Source organism: Oryx dammah, unplaced genomic scaffold, assembly GCF_014754425.2.
Source record: "Oryx dammah isolate SB20612 unplaced genomic scaffold, SCBI_Odam_1.1 HiC_scaffold_29, whole genome shotgun sequence".
Classification (NCBI taxonomy): domain Eukaryota; kingdom Metazoa; phylum Chordata; class Mammalia; order Artiodactyla; family Bovidae; genus Oryx; species Oryx dammah.
This window is the reverse complement of record NW_024070213.1, coordinates 66,090,235-66,100,328: the sequence shown is the minus strand read 5'-3', so window position 1 is coordinate 66,100,328 and position 10,094 is coordinate 66,090,235.

Sequence of the window (10,094 nt, the reverse complement as noted above, 5' to 3'; positions counted from 1 at the left end):
TTCAGAGCTCAAAGCATAGGCTGACTCTCTGGTTAAGGACTAATTCAGCTGGTGGCTTGAAGTTGAAACTAGTGATCATTTACCATTCTGAAAATCCTAGGGCCCTTTAAGGCTTATGCTAAATCTGCTCTTCCTGTGCTCTAGAAATTGAATAACAAAGCATGGATGACAACACATCTGACTGTAACATGGTTTACTCAGATTTTTAAGCCTCCTGTTGAGACTTGAAGTGAAGTGTTAGCTGCTCAGTAGTGTCAAATTCTTTGCGACCCCATGGACTATAGACCGCCAGGCTCCTCTGTCCATGGAATTCTCCAGGCAAAAATACTGGAGTGGGTTGCCATTCCTTTCTCCTGGGGATTTTCCCGACCCAGGGATCAAACCTGGGTCTCCGGCATTGCAGGTAGATTCTTTACCATCTGAGCCACCAGGGAAGCACTGTTGAGACTTACTGCCACAAAAATTTTCTTTCAAAGTAGTTTTACTCATTGATAATGCACTTGGTCACCCAAGAATTCTGATGCAGATGATCAGTTCAGTTCAATTCAGCCACTCAGTCGTGTCCAACTCATTGCGACCCCATGGACTGCAGTATGCCAGGCTTCCCTGCCAATCACTAACTCTCGGAGCTTACTCAAACTCATGTTCATCGAGTCGGTGATGCCATCCAACTGTTTCATCCCCTGCCATCCCCTTGTCCTCCCGCCTTCAATCTTTCCCAGCATCAGGGTCTTTTCAAATGAGTCAGCTCTTTGCGTAAGGTGGCCAAAGTATTGGAGTTTCAGCTTTAGCATCAGTCCTTCCAATGAATATTCAGGACTGATTTCCTTTAGGAAGGACTGGTTTGATCTCTTTGCAGTCCAAGGGACTCTCAAGAGTCTTTTCCAACACTACAGTTCAAAAGTGTCAGTTCTTTGGTGCTCAGCTTTCTTTATAGTCCAACTCTCACATCCATACATGACTATGATATATGAGATTACTATTGTTTTCATGCTCACTAATGCAACATCTGTTTTGCAGTTCATAGATCAAGGGGTAGTTTCCACTTTCAAATCTTATGCTTTAAGAAATACATTTCATGAGGCTATGGCTGATATAGATATGACTCCTCTGATGGATCTGGGCAAAGTAGAGTTGACCCTTGAATAATGCAACTTGAACCTCGTGGGTCGTCTTCTATGCAGATTGTTTTCAATGGTGAATACGGAAGTGCTGCGTGATGAACCTGTGGATGCTGAAGGCCAACTGTAAGTTACTTGCAGTTTTGAACTCTATTGAGGGTTGGCATCCTGAACTCCCTCATTGTTCAAGGGTCAACTGTAAATTGAAAACCTTCTGGAAAGGAGTGACCATTCTAGATGCCATTAAGGACATTTGTATTCATGGGAAGAAGTCAAAATGTCAACAGTAACAGGAGTTGGGAAGATGCTGATTCCAGCCATCCTGGATGACTTTGAGAGCTTCCACGCTTAAGTGGACCAGGAAGCATCTGCAGATGTGGTGGAAATACCAAGAGAATTAGAATCAGAAGCGGAGCCAGAAGATGTGACTGAATTGCTGCAATCTCATGATAAAATTTTAGCAAATGAGGAGTTGCTTCTTATATGGTGTGCAAATAAATGATTTATTGAGATGCAATCTACTCCTGGTAAAGATGCTCAAAAGACTGTTGAGATGACAACAAATGATTTAGAACAGTACATAAGTTTAGTTAATAAAGCAGAAGCGCAGTTTGAGAGGATTGATTCCAATCTTCAAATAAGTTCTGCTGTGGGTAAAATGCTATCAAACAGCACTGCATACCATAAAGAAATTGTTAATGAAAGGAAAGGTCAACTGATGCAGCACATTTCATCACTGTCTTTTTTTTTTTTCCAAAGAAATTGTCCCAGCCCCCCTAACCTTCAGCAGTCACCATTCTGATCAGTCAGTAGCCATCAAGATCAAGGCAAGACCCTCCAGCAGCAAAATACTTGGGACTAGCTGAAGGCTCAGATGATAGCTAGCATGTCTTAGCAATAAAATATTTTAATAAAGGTGTGTACCTTATTTAGACAATGTTATTGTACACTTAATGGCTACAATGTAGTGTAGACATATAGGCACTGTGAAACCAAAAAATTCATGGGACTTTTACCTGTATTGCAGTGTATTGCAGTTATTTCTTGTATTGTAGTGATCTGGAACTGAAACTGCAGTATCTCTGAGACATGCTTTATTAGATGCCTTTAAAATGCATGCTTATTATGCTTTACTAAGTATGATACAAACCAAGTTAAAGCATATATATATATATTTTACACTGGCATTAGCAAAACAGCAGTAAGAATTTCTTGCTGATTTTTACCTGGTCTGCCTGAAATATAGATATGTTTTCTGTAGAAACTCTTCTCTGAGAGTTGAAACAGTCCACAATAACATTTTTTTGATCTCTGTCCTACTGAGAAAAAGCTGTCAAATAATAGATCGTCATTATGTAGGAATCAGAATGCTCTCTCAGGTGGGACAGGAGTTTCATCTATCTACAAAGTAGAAACAGTCTGCAGAGGCTGTGTTCAAATCAGTCAGTACGCACCTTGAACACTGTCACAGAATCATTTTAGAAGAAGCTATGCCTGTGAGAATCACTGTAGCTCACCAGGCTCCTCTGTTCATGGGATTCTCCAGGCAAGAATACTGGAGTGGGTAACCAGTCCCTTCTCCAAGGGATCATCCCAACCCAGGGTCTCTTGCATTGCAGACAGATTCTTTCCCATCTGAGCCACCAGGGAAGCCCTTATCTGTTGCTAGACCCAATTTATCAAACTCTCCAGGACTATTTAACCCACATAATACGGTTAGGTTACTTAGGCTGTAGGTTTTGGAAAGTTATCTTTTCGGTAGTATATATCAAGTCTGTACAGAGAGCTAAGGAGAATGAATGCTGATCATGGAGCTGTCCATTGACTTTTCTAGTGTAGCTAAGGGTGATCGTACCAAATTATGGTGTGGTAAGATGGAGAAGAAGGGGTCCAAATGATGCAGAGAACGTCTCCACATCCGAGGCAAGTAAGAGGAGTAGAAGCAGAATCTCTTCAAGCAGCAGAGGCAAGACAGTTAAGCCTGAGGTTGGAAAACTTTGAATTAAGTCAGACACAGAAAAGTACTTTAGAACAAATCTGCACTTCTGACTTGACAGTCTTAACAAATGTCTATTTATCTCTTCTTTAAACTTTCTAATAAGGTAACTGAGGTTAGTTACCACAATAAGGATGATAATTTGCAGTAAAGAAAAAAAAATTGAGAGGTAAATATTGGTAGGAAGTTTTGGGAAGAGACCTGTGGTTTTCCCTACCTGATTTTTTTTCTCTTTGTCTTTTAAAATCCCATTTGTCAGTGTGTCAAGTTTAGAATATAAAGAGTGAAAGTACAGTGGTAGAGCTACCCATCTCAGGTGCATTGAAAAATATACAGAGGCACAAAATGCTGTCTTTCCCTCTTGGGGCTGTTTTCTAGTGAGTCTCAAAGGCGTAATGCTACTGTAAGAAGTCTGTAGGGAATTCCAGACACACTTTAGCATCTTTCTAATCACAAAATCATAGTTTCTAATTTGCGGTCCATAAGTCTTGGGTTTGTAAATCTTTTAGTGTGTGGGCAATGCTCTAACACAATGGTAACTTTCTTCTATGTCATCTGATATTATTTAATTTTCCAATGAAGTGATTAAGCCTAGGAAATACACCGTATGACACTGGTATCCTAGATGTACATGTAATTGCTAAATTTAGATCTGAACTTAAAAATAAATTGATTTAATATAAGCAGAATACTTAGAGGTGTGAAATACTTTCTAGAATAAATGAAGGCAAGTTCACCTTTTGTCCTTAACCTTGATGGGTCCACCTCCTGTCCCCTATGCCCTTTTTCCTCTATTTCTAAGCTAGTCATGCCAAGAAATAATCCCTTGTTATTTTATTAGCTTTGTTTTTGGGAAACAGGCCCAAAGTACCATGTGTGAAGCACTGACTTCTGTCTTTTTTTGGCTTCATTCTCATTACCAGTACTTGTTAATTCTCTTTCCATCTTTCTATCATGTTTACTGTAACACAGATCCACAAAACTATTTAGAAGTGAAAACTTTAACAAGAAAGTTTTCAAGGATTAGGTGTATCCAACAGGAAAATGCTGGGTTGATGAATGATCAGTGACTAGGTTTCAGGTCTGAGATTGGTGGGGTGTTTACTTTTCTTATTTAACTGTTGGAACTCCTGGGAACAGAAAAAACTACTTGCAGTTGTATACTTGGCCTCTTCACTTTGCTTCCTGACACGTGAGAGACACTTAGTACCTGATTGTAGGGAGTGATGAATGAGGATAAATGAATGATGGCTCAGCTACCTGTCTTGCTTGATAAAGGGAGTTAAGGTTATGCTACAAGTGTTCAATATTTTCAACTGGTGGTGCTTTAGTCACTAAGTTGTGTCCAACTCTTTCTACCCCATGGAGTGCAGCCTGCCAGGCTCCTCTGTCCATGGGGTTCCCCGGGCAAGAATACTGGAGTGGGTTGCCATTTCCTTCTTCAGGGGATCTTTCCCACCCAGGAATTGAACCTGGGTCTCCTACATTACAGGCAGATTCTTTACTGACTGAGCTACAAGGGAATTCCAATATATTCACCTAGGACTGAAAAAAATCATGTGATTTGAACACTAAAAATATTTTCTTCCAAGAAAAGGGTTAAATCCAATCATGTTATTGTATATATGTCTCCAGTTCAGCAAGAATTACTTGCACAGTTAACATATGTAAAACTTTTAGCAACTGCCTAGTGAGTAGTTACGATAAGTACTAGCTATTATTATTGGGGCTTCCCTGGTAGCTCAGTTGTAAAGAATCCACCTGCAATGCAGGAGACCCCTGTTCAATTCCTGGGTTGGGAAGTTCCCCTGGAGAAGGAATAGGCTATCCACTTCAGTATTTTTGGGTTTCTCTGGTGGCTCAGACAGTAAAGAATCTGCCAGTAAGGCAGGAGATCTGGGTTCGATTCCTGGGTTGGGAAGATTTCCTGGAGAGGGGCATGGCAACCCACTCCAGTAGTCTTGCCTGGAGAATCCCCATGGACAGAGGAGCCTGGCGGGCTACAGTCCATGGGGTTGCAAAGAGTCAGACACTACTGAGTGACTAAAGCACAGCACATGATTATGATAACAATAACAATATATAAACAATAATGATTATTGTTATTATCATTATTTCATTGAGAGAGAGAGTAAATAAGAAAGATGGCTGTCTGATAAGAGTGCTTCTTGGTTCTCCCAAGAGCAAATAGTCCTTACATCCCAGTATTGTATTTGCTTTGCTAGAAAAAGACAATGAGTATAGTTAGTTACATTGTGATCAGGATGGCTGTTTTAAAATACAAGACCAATTATGTCATAGGCTGTCTTAACACCCTGCAAAGTCTTGCCATTGCTTTCAGAATGAAATTAGAAGCATGACAGGCAAGGTTCCTTATGATTGTTCTTCTAATTTAACCTAATCCAGCTTCATAGACCTTTCTTATTCATAGTTCCTTGGGCTGTATGTCTTAACTATTCCTACAGTATTCTAAGATTAGGTCTGTTTCCTGTTCGTCTCCACAATTAGACCTTGTTTTCTTTGCCCATCATCTAGCACAGGGATTTGCAAGCTTTCTCTAGTTTAGTAAAGGCTTTAGGCTTTGTGGGCTGTACTTTTACTGTCCCAACTACTCAGTTCTGCCAGCATAGCACAAAAGTGGCCATAGGCCATATGCAAAGGTATAAATGTGACTGTTCCAATACAACTTTATTTATGGACACTAAAATTGGAATTTCATACAGTTTTCATGTACGTTGAAATGATATTCTTCTCTTGATTTTTTTCATCCACTTAAAAATACAAAAATTGTTCTTAGTTTGCAGGCCATACAAAATGAGGCAACAGGAAAAATTTGGTCTGTGTGCTATTTGCTGCTCCCTAGTCTAGCAAAATGCCTGGCATGAAAATAGTGCTCAGCCAGTACATTTGAGTGTGTATGGCAACTCACTGACACAAGGAATTGACATTTTCTAAAAACAGCATGTCTATTTCTACCTGTAGGCCATGCGTCTTGTCTCTTTCTTTACTGAGAATGTCCTTGTTTTTGTTTGCTCGTTTTAATTTTCTGCCTAGTGAGCTAGTATTTGTTCTTCAAGATAGAGGATCAGCTTTTCAAAATAGAATTCAGCTCTTCTCCAGGTGAAAAAAGGGATGGGGTCTTTGGCGAGTCCATATTCATCTGTGCTTCTATGGAGCTTTGTATTAATATTATATATCCCATTAGTGTATCACTTTTCATACTGTATTTTAATTATCTTTGCTTGTGTTGCTCTTTTCCATCATTTCCTAAAGTTATACTATATGCCTAGTACATGTATAGGATGTGACATTGATAGTCATTTAGTAACAGTGAAATGTTTTTATGAGAATTCTCAATATTCTGTTGAGACTGCTTGGCATCAGTCTAATCTATAATGATGAGACTGTCTTTCATTATTGATAATGAGGTAACTTTGGTATCCAACACTGAAATGAATACAACTGAACTTGACTAAAAATGTTAAGTATCACTAAAAAATTAAAAACAATTAAATTGGAAGCTCAGGAAGTAAAAGCTTTGTGTGTGATATAAAACAGTTTTGTAATTTAATTTCAGCTTCAGTTCAGTTCAGTCGCTCAGTCGTGTCCCAGTCTTTGCAACCCCATGAATCGCAGCACGCCAGGCCTCCCTGTCTATCACCAACTCCCGGAGCTCACTCAAACTCATGTCCATCGAGTCAGTGATGCCATCCAGCCATCTCATCCTCTGTCGTCCCCTTTTCCTCCTGCCCCCAATCCCTCCCAGCATCAGGATCTTTTCCAATGAGTCAACTCTTTTCATGAGGTGGCCATAGTATTGGAGTTTCAGCTTTAGCATCATTCCTTCCAATGAACACCAGGACTGATTCTCCTTTAAAATGGACTGGTTGGACATCCTTGCAGTCCAGGGAGATCTCAAGAGTCTTCTCCAATATCACAGTTCAAAAGCATCAATTCTTTGGCGCTCAGCTAAAATCTGTAGATATATTTTAAAAACACTGTCTTAAGCCTTTGCTTAGCAACACTATTTAATCATATGTATATATTGCTATTCTTTCCTGGAAAGATAAGGGATACTGGTTGTACTAGAGATTTCGTGGTGAAATGAAAAGGATTTTGACTAATTATTATGTTATTTCAGCAAGTTAACTGCTTTCAAAAGTTTACTTTGATGGGGTTTGCCTAGAAGAGAAAGGAGGTATTTTATAACATATCTTAGTTACAGTGTCAGATATTCCATTATAAATTCTCTCAGGCATCTTATATATGCTCAATACTTATTTACTGTGAGACTCTCCAGTGCCTTATATCATATATCTCTATTTCCTTGGGGAAATTTCCTGCATTCTCCCAAACTATAAGATTTCCAATTGAGATCAGTGTTCTGGGTAGATTTCACCACAAATACATTTGGAAATCTCAGTAGGAATTGAAAGCACATCACCATGTGAGATGAATAAGAAGCTTTTTCATTATTGATGATTTATTTTCATTCATTCTAATCATAGAAAATAGTAGTGAGTGTGGTAGCTTAGGTTGTCATTATAAATAGAATGTCTGAATGCAGGCTGCTTATCTTCTTTTATTGAGACAACTGCATACCAGTGATTGGAAATCAGCATGTATTCAATTGGTACAGGTGTTTATAAAATATATGCCATATCAATGTGGAGAAAAGAGAAATCATGCTTGGGTGAACTTATCTAGTATTTAACTTGTAGGAAGTCATATTTCATAGAGGAAAAAATGTCAAATTGCATTTATGGGACAAAAGAATGATGCTGAATGTAACAGAATACACAGAACAGAGACATTTCACACAAAACCACAGTCCTTGGTCCATTGGTCAGCTGTCTTAATTTAAGATAGTATGTATTTTCTTGTAAGTTAATTTATTAAGGTTTAAATACCTTAATGAGAGAAATTTTGTCATATGTCTTTGTGTACATTGTGGTGTCTGGTACAGTGTCTTACATATAACAGGAACACATACATTTGCTGAATTGTATTTATAAACAGTTCAGTGTGTAGAAAAAGTAGCAGTCTCTGAAATGTTCCCTGAGAATAACTTTTCCAAATATGTGCTATTTCCATAAATATGTAGTAATTAAACCATGGTATCAGCATTCATTCATTGAGAGCCTACAATATCCTATTTTAATTTTTTTTTTTTTACACATTAACTCATTTAACTTGCAAAACAATGGTACGAGATGGTATTAATCCTTTCACCCTCTCAGCGAAACTAAGCCTCAGGGAATTTAAATAACCTGAGTTTGTGTGTAAAATAAGAGTTGTATGTACTTTATAGGGTTGGTGAGGATTAACTGGGATGGATTATAGACCAACTTCCTGGTGTGTGCTAAGCCCTTTGTTACTATTAATGATGTGCAGCTAACAAGTTGTGAATTGTGATTGGATCACAGTTAGTCTCACTTCAGAGCCCACACTCTTCATCATTGTGTTCTGATTTTCTACCCTAAATACGGAGTACAAATCATCTTCCTTCCTGTTTTGAGCTCCTGTAGGGCAAATGATAAGTCTTTCTTTTGTTTTATCTATTAGTACCCTGTACACGTGATAATAAATGCTGTTGACTGGCTTGCCAGTGACACTGTCTATGGTTTTGTTTTCCATATGAATGATTGGTAGATTGCTTGATTCTGAGAAGAACTCAAAGGAGTGTTGTCACAGTATGCCTTGCATTTTATATCCAAAAAAGTCCCCCCCCCCATAATATGCCACCTGCATCCTGATTCTAAATTTTGTTTCCCTTGGTGGTGGTGTGAAGAAGGGATGGAGAACAGACACAGTATTCAGGTGTTGGTAATATTTTCCAGTGAGCTTTGTCAGTAGATCTCAATTGCATCCTGAAGTCATTTCTGATGGTTGTGTTTTAGGATTTTTCAGAGTTAGACTTTTTTTCTTTACTTGAGAGGTGAAACTCTCTCTGTGTTTTGAAGGTGAGAGAATGAAAAAACCCAAAACACTGGATCTCATAGCCCTGGAGAACTTTCCTCAAAGGGAATTTGAGTAAAAAATGAGCTGTCAAGTGTCCTTGGGGCTCCTTGCTAGTCATATAATGATGCACCGTTTGTCAAATGCAGCTGTCTTTCTGGATGTGAAGATCCTGATACTGGGGGTGTTTCTCCATCCTTGAGCACGTGGAAGTCAGTAACAAACTCAGGACCAGCCCTTCTGTACATGGAGGCGCTAAATGACGATCTTACTCTCAGAAGGTATAAGCAGCTTGTGTGACTCAGTTTTATTTTTTTTCATTGTGGAAGAAGCGCATAACATAAAATTGATCATTCTGATTGATTAAGTGTACAGTTCAGTGGCATTAAGTACATTCAAATTGTCATGCAACCATCACTACCATCCATCTCCACAGCTTTTCTATCCTCCCCAAATGAAATTCCTTGCCAGTAAAACACTAGCTCCCCGTTCTCCTCTCTCCTCAGCCCCTTGTGATCACCATTCTGCTTTCTGTCTCTAAATTTGACTGCTTGTTTTAGTTTTATAACCCCATGATTTATTGGTTTAAATTGAGGCCTACATTTTCCCACTTTTTCTTATAATGGTTATTATCCAATTACTGAGATTGACGTTCCACTGCTATATCTTTGCAAGCTTGTGAACTTAATGCAGTAAATATTCTACTTTACTTTTTTATATAGTAAACTCTCAACTCTTGTTATCACATATTGAGGGGAAGACCTGTTATCTGTTCTGTTACCAGTGTTTGAGGCATTGTTGTACATTGTGGAGCAACAGTAAATATGTATAGAATAAAGATACTGCTGACTTTCATTATTGGAAAAGTTTGTTTACTTAAAAACCATTTAAAAGTCTTCTACTGGAATTTTCTACTATGTAGGAGACCAGTTAAATCAGGCACTTCCTCTTTCTGTGACAACCTCTCTAAGTTTTTAAGAATTAACAAAATTGAATTTGGGCTGATGCCCTCCAAATCA